At 40.8% G+C, this 10012-nt stretch overlaps 1 protein-coding gene across 1 annotated transcript in view; it reads right to left on the bottom strand.

The window, feature by feature from the left end:
* The window catches only part of LOC117159026 (A-type potassium channel modulatory protein KCNIP1), a 434143-nt gene that overhangs the window by 272237 nt on the left and 151894 nt on the right, over positions 1-10012 (bottom strand). The window lies entirely within an intron of this gene.

Raw genomic sequence — 10012 nt, 5'->3', positions numbered from 1 at the left:
TTTTTAAGTGTTCAGTGTATCCAAATATCGAATATTTTATTATAATGCATGGTAATTTATTGGCGCGAACTCCAGTATTCTTGACAGTATTCTTATTATATTTATCAGGTGGAAAATAAAAGTTTTAATTTATATTTTAATTAATTCCTTTTAATATTTATCGAAGGAAGCAGAAACACGAAATCAATTAAATTGCTATTAAGCAATGCAAAAGTACAGTTATTGGCAATTAGCGGTTTTCGATAAAACATCAATTCTCTCTTTTCAAATTTTCTTTTATTCTCTGTACATGTCCAGAATTACACGTTCGTAATTGAATAATGAGAATCTTTGTTATTCGAACGTTCTATTATTCGGACATTATATATTTTATTAAAATATTATACCTACACATGTAATAAATATACAATGTCTATCTTTTTCTATAAAGCGATATTTCTTCACAATGATTCGGTGTAATCGATATAGAAATAACACAGATGTATTGTCAGGGCGTTATTACACGAAATACAAAAATACAATGATTGCGATGCATTCCATAAAACTTTTATTCAATAACCGAGCACGTCCATCGGACAAAGTTACTTTCCGAAACATTTTGAATAATAATCAAAGAGTAAATGAAACCAGTGATAGCAGTAATGAAGAGGTATCACTTCGTTCCGTGGTATTTACAGCACCGGAAAAAGGCTTCTTAAAAGGTTGGAGGCTTAAAAGGAATGTGACATAAAAGAACTAAGGACACAGGTGAAAAGAATGATAAGTCACATTTTGTCGTCAACCAGTTCCACGTTAAAGCTAGATACCTTTTCCTTTGATTTTGAAGCTTCCTGAATATTTAAAAAATATAAATGACATTGTTTAATTACGTCCAACTAGCATCAACGACAAAGTAACTTTATTCGTTTCTTACAAAAGATCGCGAACCTATCACCCATTTCCAAAAAGCTGATACCTTTGAATCTAATCAGGTATTTTCCTTCCTCGACTATTTCGTATTGAAACACTTCTTTTTTAGTCAAATGACACAAAATTCAGAGTTAACAAAAATGAAGTTTTAGATTTTAAACTTTCACGACGATTAAACGAAGGAAGTCGGTACGTTTCGCTTTGTTCCAACGTTTCGTGAACATTCCGATTCCCTTCATCAGGAAAGATCCGAGACGAGATTGAAAGCTGAATAATCACACGTGGTACGTGATCCAATCGTCGTGAAAGCTCACCTTCTGAAACTACAAATATCAAAAATGAAATTATCATATTTCTGGCGTGGCTTCCTGTAAAGTTGTAACACGTTCTTCGGTTTCGATTTTCTTGTCATGGCGGTGCGTATCGATCGTCGCTCGATCCCGTTGCTGAATTTGCTAGTCGAGCAAGAACGACTGGTCGTTTCCCATGATCAATGGCCGAGTCGCTGTGCGTTCGGTGCTGTCTACGTCTTCGATGTTTGAGAGGAAACGCGTAAGTACATGATCATCGTCCCGAGCACGGCTCTGTCCCAAGCCGCCGTGTTTACCCATGCTGTTAGCTCGTTGTCATCGCTCTCCCAACTTACCTTCTCATAAGGATTTCCACTTCACTCGTGCTGACCGTCTGTTTGACGATCCCTGCCCGCCTTCCCTTCTATGTCCTCGCCCAGGTGGTTTCCCGAGCGCCGCCAAGGTGTCAATGTTTTGCCTAGCCATTAAGATCGTTAGTCCTCCTTCCTGTATCGTTGCGTATATTTGGTTGGAGAACGATCCTGACGATCGAATTTTATCATAATCATGCTTCGAGCAAACTAGCTTGTTCAGCATTAGTCGAATACGAACTTTGGAATTAATTATGAAACACTTGGTGTCTGGGATTATGGTAATTGTAGAATTTCGTGACTTGTACCAATTTTGATTATTGCACTGCAGTCTTTTTTAAAAGGTTTCGCGTCTATCATCTCTGTTAAAGCGTAAGAGAAAGAGGAGAAGCGCGAGGAACGATATGAGTTTCATTGTTTTATCAAGAAAGTGTTTACAATGTTTTCTTCCTTCGTCAAAGTAAATAAAATTATGTTATGTTCTCAATTCGCTCGGTGTTTTAAATTTAGCGAAAAAGTTAGATGGAGTTGGATTTCGGTAAATAACTATTTCCATCGTTTAAAAAATTGTTGGCCCAGATTTAACTCAAGCTTTTTAACAGATTTCCAACGTTGTATCGTTTAAACTGAAAAGACGCGGAAAGTAAAAGGAATAAGAGAAATTACGGTATTGAACTCATCTCGACCGCAGACGATTGCTAATAATCTTTTCGCTCTTTTATTCCCGACACGTTTAATAATAAGAAGACGTATACCGAAAACAGGCGCGAAAATGTGAAAAGAAGAGTAAAGTAGAAAAGTGAAATCGCGCGGTGATTCAGAGGAGCCGAGCGTGTTTTGAAATATTGTCAGAGAAGATATAAATATTCATACGGCCCGTTACAAAGAGATGATCAGAAAGCAGACAAGTATTTAAAGGTGGTTAACAAGGCGGCAGCGAACAGTGGAATCCGAAAGGTCCGGCGCATACATACCGGTGGACCCAATAGCAGAGGGCCGAAAAGGATGATTCGCCGGTGTCTTCGCTGATGATGCAGGTAGGGATCGACGATCGGATCTCATGCGGCGAGGTATGAATGAGTCGTGAGAAGAGGCCAAAAAAATCGGTCGGTACCATGAATGGCTGGGAAAACTGCGACGTTCCCGCGGAGAATCCTACTCTCTCTCTCGCTCTCTTTCTTCATCTTCCATTTCCTTGCGGCTGTTCTTTTTTCGTTTTGCCCGATCCTCGATGACGGCGAAGTGCCGACGATCCTTTTGCACTTCGTTTCTGAAGCGAGTCCTGGGAGCGGACCGGAATCGTCTAGCCTCCGTTGCCGCGGGCAAATACTTCGGCTCCTTTCAGCTCGAAAAAAATAGGAGGCCTCGTTGTAATTAGGACAGTGCGCCCGCATGGCCTGTTGGACGGAGTCTCCACCACCTCCTCACCATTCTCCTTCATCACCCGCTATCTCGCTTCTCCTGTCTTTTTCTATTCTCCGGTAGCTCTCTCTTTTCTGTTATCCCTATCCTTTACCAACTTCTCTTTTACTCGCTTCCTCTGTCGTCCTTGAATACCCGAAGGCATCTTGCCGCTACATTCCTAGTGACCCTCGAGACAACTTTCAATAACGTTGAGACAAAAGGCTTCCAAAGTTGAGTGGTGCTGTGGCGGGGCGCCGTGCAACCCATTGCATGTGTGGACGTAACGCCTCGCGTGTGATGCCAGAATTCGACGATTGGGGTTGCTCCGTGTTTATAAGGACGTTGATCGTTACCATGCCGATCGGAATCGGATCAGCAATACACAGTGGCTTACGAAGGTATTTCAACGCTTGTAGACGTCTTTTATCAATGTGTCGTGTATGTTAAACAGCTTGAAATTTCAACTGTCATTATTATATATATTATACTATTATATTAACATTAAAATTATAAGATGAACGAAATTGTAGCGAGATTTATCTCTCGCAAGATACATCTTCTCTTCTTAAACTAGGAAAATTTACCGAATGTCCAGCTGGACAAATTGTAAAGTACAAATTAAATAATAATAAAAAAAGAAAAGAAACGCCTTCTCTTCGTTTGTATCGATGGTGTAACTTACCGACTTGTTAAGGAAGAATTAGGAAGTGTTCTAGTTTTTCTAAAGTGAAATCTGAAATTGTAGGGATCGCACTCAGAAAAGCAAATATATAACTATTTTTAAGAACAGTGGATTGAGAGGCGGTTCCGTGCTAATAGCTTTCACCCCTCATCCTATTACTACGGACACCGTGCTTTAGAACGATTTAGATTTATTATTTTGACAGGCTAGTTAGGAAAACACGCCTGGCTAACCTAAGTAAGTATCTGCCTTGTCTAAACGTATATAGCATGAAAGTTAATAATAGTTTCGTAGCTGTAGTCTCTTTCCCTTGTGAAAACAAATTCGTTGAGACGTGGTAAACGACGAACGACTCTAATAGAAATACTATGGGATATTTGAATATCGAATGAAACGATACGTGACGAAAACGTTGCTCGTGTGCACCTACGCCGATGAATAAATTAGTCACAGTATCGAAACGTTGCGAGATCAACCCTTGGAAAAGTTGGCAATCTTTGAACGACAAAGTGACGAAGCTAACGCTGAAAAATCGAACAATCGTGCGTGATACGTATATTCGTCGGTTTGTCTCGCTAAGAATCTAGATAGGAGCATGATGTGAAGCATCGTAGGACGCGGTTTCTCTCGGTCAATGTCGAGATGGCTTCAGAGAAAAGAGGTGCCGTTCGTGGGAACCGTGAGACCGCTTCCGAGAAGGCTGAACAGCACGTAGACATCGGCCGGAAAAAAGAAGGTGGATGGAAGATTGGAACGTGGAGGGACGATCGGCATTATGGAAATTCGGCTGTTTCGCAATATTAGCGTCGGTGTGGTACAGCGACGGTTGTGAGGGAACGATGATCGCGTCGCGGTGGTTCGAGCCACGATTTCGACCAGCTGCTCTGGGCCAACGAGATGCATTTTGTCGCGAGATAACGCGGCGTGGACGATTCGGGCACGTGGGTGGGACAACCGATAACCGGTGAAACACACGAACACTTTTAACGACTAATTGCCGTAGATAGGAGCGTTCGAGAAGCTGGGTGTGGAACTGGTATAATATCGTCGATCGTCCTCGCAAAATGCATGGGAACCGGAGTCATCTGGCCGAGGTGTGCGTCATCATTCCTGTATCCATGTGGATTTCCATAACGATCTTGATCTGCATGTGCAACCTGCTACCGTGAAGAACGATGACGGTCAGGAATGAAAGACCGAACGGTGTCGGACTACTATTTTCAATGACTATAGCTTTCCTCGATCCTGTTACATTACAATCATTAGACTGTGAATGTTTATGTATCCATATGAGAGATTTAATGATAAAAGGGACGTATAAAAGGTAAGTAGGAGTTAGGATATTTAGCAGATGAAGTAAGGTACTCTATTTAGGTTCCATTTCCTTAGTTACATACAGTGGCTGATGAAAGTATTCGATGAAGTATTTCCATTAAGTTTTGCAGAAGTTGTTCATAAATATATCATATGTATTATGCGAAACATTTTGAAATTTCATTGCCACTATATTAGGACAAGACGATCATGGTAAATATAATTATATTGGTAAAATTTGAAAGGAATTTGTAAACGTATGTAAAAGTTACGAGATATTTTATTGAAGGCATAGATATATTTCAGTATTTAGCGAGACCATCATCAGCGCTGATTACGTCTTCAAACTCATCGTTCCTGTTGTATATTAATTTTTTACTAACACTTTACAAGTGAAATACATATATTTTTAAATTGCCTTCAAATTTTACCAATATAATCGCTGTTTTCACGATTAATCAGAAGCGTATACCGCTGCTTCCTCTGTTTCCTATTACGAAACTAACGAAAGAAATTTCTGAATGACAAAATTTCTGAAATAATTACTCGATGATATAATCAGGCAGCGCGTCGTTTCACGAGTTAAAGAAAATACATGGTCCGTCGTGCTTCGTCGAGCCATTACGGATCGTTACAGATCTCTGAGACCCTTATGGGAAGTAGTCGCGGCTCGAAGGTAGTCGGTTTAGTGGCGGTGGCGAAGGTTTAAGAACGTAGTCTGAAGCGGGACGACGAGGTCGCGACATCGTGACCACGGCCAGCCACTGATTTACATATTGTCCACCAGTGAAGCAGCATCGCGGCTCTTTGTTTTGGAATGCCTGCCGAGAGCGAGGAGAGGAGCCTTCCATCTTCGTTTTTCTCGGCTCGGACTCTCCTTTTCTCTCTACTTCGTTCGTAATAGCGTCCAGATCCCGACGCCGGTGCTATCCACCGAACCACCAACGTCGATCTCCCCGAGAACTCAGAGAGAAGGCGTCGGGGTAATGCATTCTCATTTTTCGAACGGCGACACCCTTTCTGTTGTTCCATTCGCTGTAAACGAGCAAGGCCGACGATCAGCAGATTAGAAAATTCTTCGAGTCGCGCGTCGTTGATTCCCACGGATAATAGCAAACGTACGTGCAAACGCTGTACCAATTGTTTTCCTTTTCTTTGCTCTCTTGTCGCTTTCAAGATCTAAAGGTATGATCGCAAATTTTCCAATGTTTCTTTAATTTTAATTGTTCTTGAATAGTTGGCGTAACGGCAGACAAACACATAGTTGGTGTAAATGCGGTGTATATATGATTTTTGTATGATACGGCTGATTTTTCTCCTCGTATTGTGATTTCAAACAGAAGTTCATCGAATCGAACATCGATTAAAATTAGAATTTTGTACACATAGCGTTGGACAAACAGGTACATTTTGCATCCCAATCAGAAACAGCATCCAGTGCAACGTTCTGTGAATTTAAGGAACAAAATATCAGTTCAATTTTATTCCTTTCCTAAAAATGATACGATATTCTTCAATTTAGAAATTTCTCAGACTATCTGTTCATTTGTTACTCAATTACTTGACACGACGGATCAGATCCGCAGGCTAAAAAGACATTACCCTCTAGATTTAAACATTAGATTCAACTAGAATCAAACATACGATAAATACTTATTATCCGAGTTATAGTACCACGCCAGAATAATTTACTTATGATTCTCAATGACAATTGATTGTAAAATTCTTCCAAATAAGAAAAGAAAAGAATTTGTGTACTTATTTTCCGCTTAGTGTGAAAATATTCCCTACAATCTATGAATCTCTTTCTTTATCCTGTAATTCCGTAGATGCGAAAAAATCTTTATACTTGGATTTATACCAATGAAGCGTCGAGAAGAAAAGCTTCCATTTACGTAAAGATAGACAGCAGGAAATTTGGAGAATACACGCGAACGTATGTAAAATGTACAAAGTGTAATTACGATATCTAGCGAGTGAAATTTCTACTTGCGTTTCATTTTCTTTTTCCCTTTTTCAAGCGTATTCGTAAAAATATGAATTTCCATAAACCACCACGATCCACTCATAATTTACGCTAACGAAACAGAGAGATTTGTCGATTTTAACGCATCAGATACTCGACAAATGGCCATTCGGACGTATTCAATGCAAATGAAGGAGACGCGTCTGTCAGTCCGGTAAGAAGGTATTGACACTTTCTTTCGTGCTATTCTCCCGAGTAAAAACGAGAATTTTGAGAGTCGTGGAGCATCGATTACGGAACTGTCGGTCAACCCCTGGCCAGGTGGATGCGTAGAAGGCGCCCGGTGGTGCGAAGAGCTGTAAAACTGATCCCTCTCGGCGGATTAAGGTGTTGCAAAAGCAAATAAACAACGTGCTGCAGATAATGGAAACAGAAGGTTAAGGGTTCTTTGCTTTGGACTCTTTTGCAGGTATAACTGCGCGTTCGTTTGTCCATTTTTCTAATGCACTAAATCAAAAGTCCTTGGCACCTTTAGTTTTGCTGCTTTTACAATACGACAGCTACGAGGCGCCGCTTTTTTGCTAAAGAATCGCGTGACGAATCTTCAACGACAACGGATTTACCGTAGACGCGATTTTCTGTCAGGCGAAAGTTTACTTAGGAGAACCATCGTTATTCCGAAACTGAAAATTAATCATTGTCAACTTTGTTCTTCTTCGTTCAATTAAGTCGTTGGAAAAGTACATTGAATCTTCTTGGACTGTTTGATTCGAAGATACGAACATTCAAACCCGCGAGGTATTGTTAATGCCAAATACACGATTCGTAGCAATCGGTATTTTTTGGAATAGTCAAAGTCACAGCAGAATCTTCAACGTAGTAACAAACATACGATTTACATTCTAAACAGAGATAGAAGGATTATTTTGATAATATGAAATTTAAGATCGCGCTGGATAGCGTATTAAATTTTCATCTTATAAGAAATGAAAAATGTCACTTATGTTCTTTCCTATGATCTTCGTACGTATCAATTTGATATAAATCGTAACAGATGGTGTATTTAATTTCTTGAAATTATTCAGTTGTTCAGAACCTTCGTATCGTTTGCGGTAGAGTTTGTTATAGTTTACATATTCTCCACACTTGTATTCTGTCCTGAATTCGATAAGATTGGAAGAAGACATCAGATATAAGCAATATACCGCAGAAAGATTGGAAACGACGAAGCACAAATAAATTAAAATGCTCTCAGTGATAATTCCTCGGAGCTTAGTAATAAATAATCTCCGGAAACTACAAATGGACTCGACGCTAGATCGCCCGTGTTCTTTGAGGACGTCAAGCGGCGGAAATGCTCCTCATAGTTCTGATTCGAGTCTCCCGCAGGCAAAAAGCGGAGCGATCCGTAATTTAGCATCTACTCTCTTTTTCTCTCTTTCTCTCTCTCTCTCTCTCTCTCTGTCTCGGAAACACTGTGTTTCAGGACACGTAAACATGTTCGATGAGTAATAGCGAGAACGTTCGCATGCGGTCTGGAGAAATACGCGCGTTGCGAAAATACGCGATGAATTAGCTGCGAGGAGGTGAGAAGGAGAGAGCGAAAGACGAACGAATGGTTGGAGAAGGATAAAGGCGGAGAACGCGAGATGTTAAAACGAAAAACTCGTATGGGATGAAGACCTTTAGGAAAGGCTTGCCAAACCGCAAAACCTGCCGTGAATCGAGCATTTCAGAATCGATGTTGTCCAGTTTGCCAGGCCGTTCTGGCTGCCGCGCCTTTCCTCTTCATCGTCCCACTTGTTGCCGACCGCAGCCGGGCACGAGGCTCATGCTGATGCCTTGTTAACATCCGCGAAACGACCATCAAGAATCCCAAAGAGCTTGCCGCATTAGAACCGGCTGGGAGAAGGAAGAAGCTGCTTTGGATGACTGGCTTCCATGTAGATTTGTCACACACATACGTACAACATATACAAAAGCAATAATATCGCCTGCTTTTATATACTTCGGCCGAATAATGTTAAAAGGATTCCTATAACATTATGAGCAGGCAATTTCCAGACCCGAGTAATGGCGACAGATAGAGAAGAGATTGTAAACAGTTCGATTTCGTTTCTTGTTATTTGAAATCCTGCGACCAATAGGCTTTAAATCGCGTTACGAAAGATACTGCAAAGGACTTGGTACGTACATACAACTTTCCATAAAATAGAACTTTGCGAATGCGCGAATACGATGAGAGCCTGAGACAAAGTTGTTGAAAATTCAATGCGACGGTCGTGAAATTGGTTGCAAAGAAGTTCGGGGAAATTGTGAAATACATTTAATTGATCGTTTAGAATCGCACGAATAGAACTCATCACCGATATTTCACTATTTCCAACGGAAGATCGATTCGTTCAAAAGTATATCAACACTTGCATCGTTTAATTTGAATTTTTCACATCTTTCATAGAAAAAAAATTAATTTATCGAAGTATGACGATACCAAATGGAATGTTTGTTCCGCTATGAAATAATCTACAATATTTGACACAAACAATTTGTCTACCGTACGTGTCAAACAATATCTTATCGATGATATAAATTTCCAGGTAACAAAACCAAACAACGTTTGTATCAAATCCTTCGCTTTTCTACAATGGTTACTTCTACATTGTTAAATTTCACATCGTTCATACAGGTTGCGACGGTCGTTAAATCATACCGAGGACAAATTCTGTGGCCCAGACACAGTTATTTTGGTTGTTCCGTTTGTGGTATTTGGTTTTGTGGTACCGCGTCGACCAGGCGCAAAATATGCAGAGTCGAGGTGAGGAGAGATCTCGTCGGCGGGATGAAACGGGATCACCCGCACGTGGGAAAGTGCGAGGTTTGACCGTGGGGGGTCTTGGTCCTGTCCTATCCTGTCCCGTCTTGTACCCTCTCTCGTTCTTCCTCTCCCTCCATTTCGCCCACTCTTTGCTTCCACAACAGAGCTGTCCCCGCAATGCGGAATCGTATTTCTTTCGGCAGAGCTGTCCAAGGTATAAGCCGGTCGGTAGGTAGCTCTAGAGTCCCTTCATAACGGCGT

This window comes from Bombus vancouverensis, chromosome 7 (assembly GCF_051014615.1).
Source record: "Bombus vancouverensis nearcticus chromosome 7, iyBomVanc1_principal, whole genome shotgun sequence".
Taxonomy (NCBI): domain Eukaryota; kingdom Metazoa; phylum Arthropoda; class Insecta; order Hymenoptera; family Apidae; genus Bombus; species Bombus vancouverensis.
This window is presented reverse-complemented; position numbering and strand designations above follow the sequence as displayed.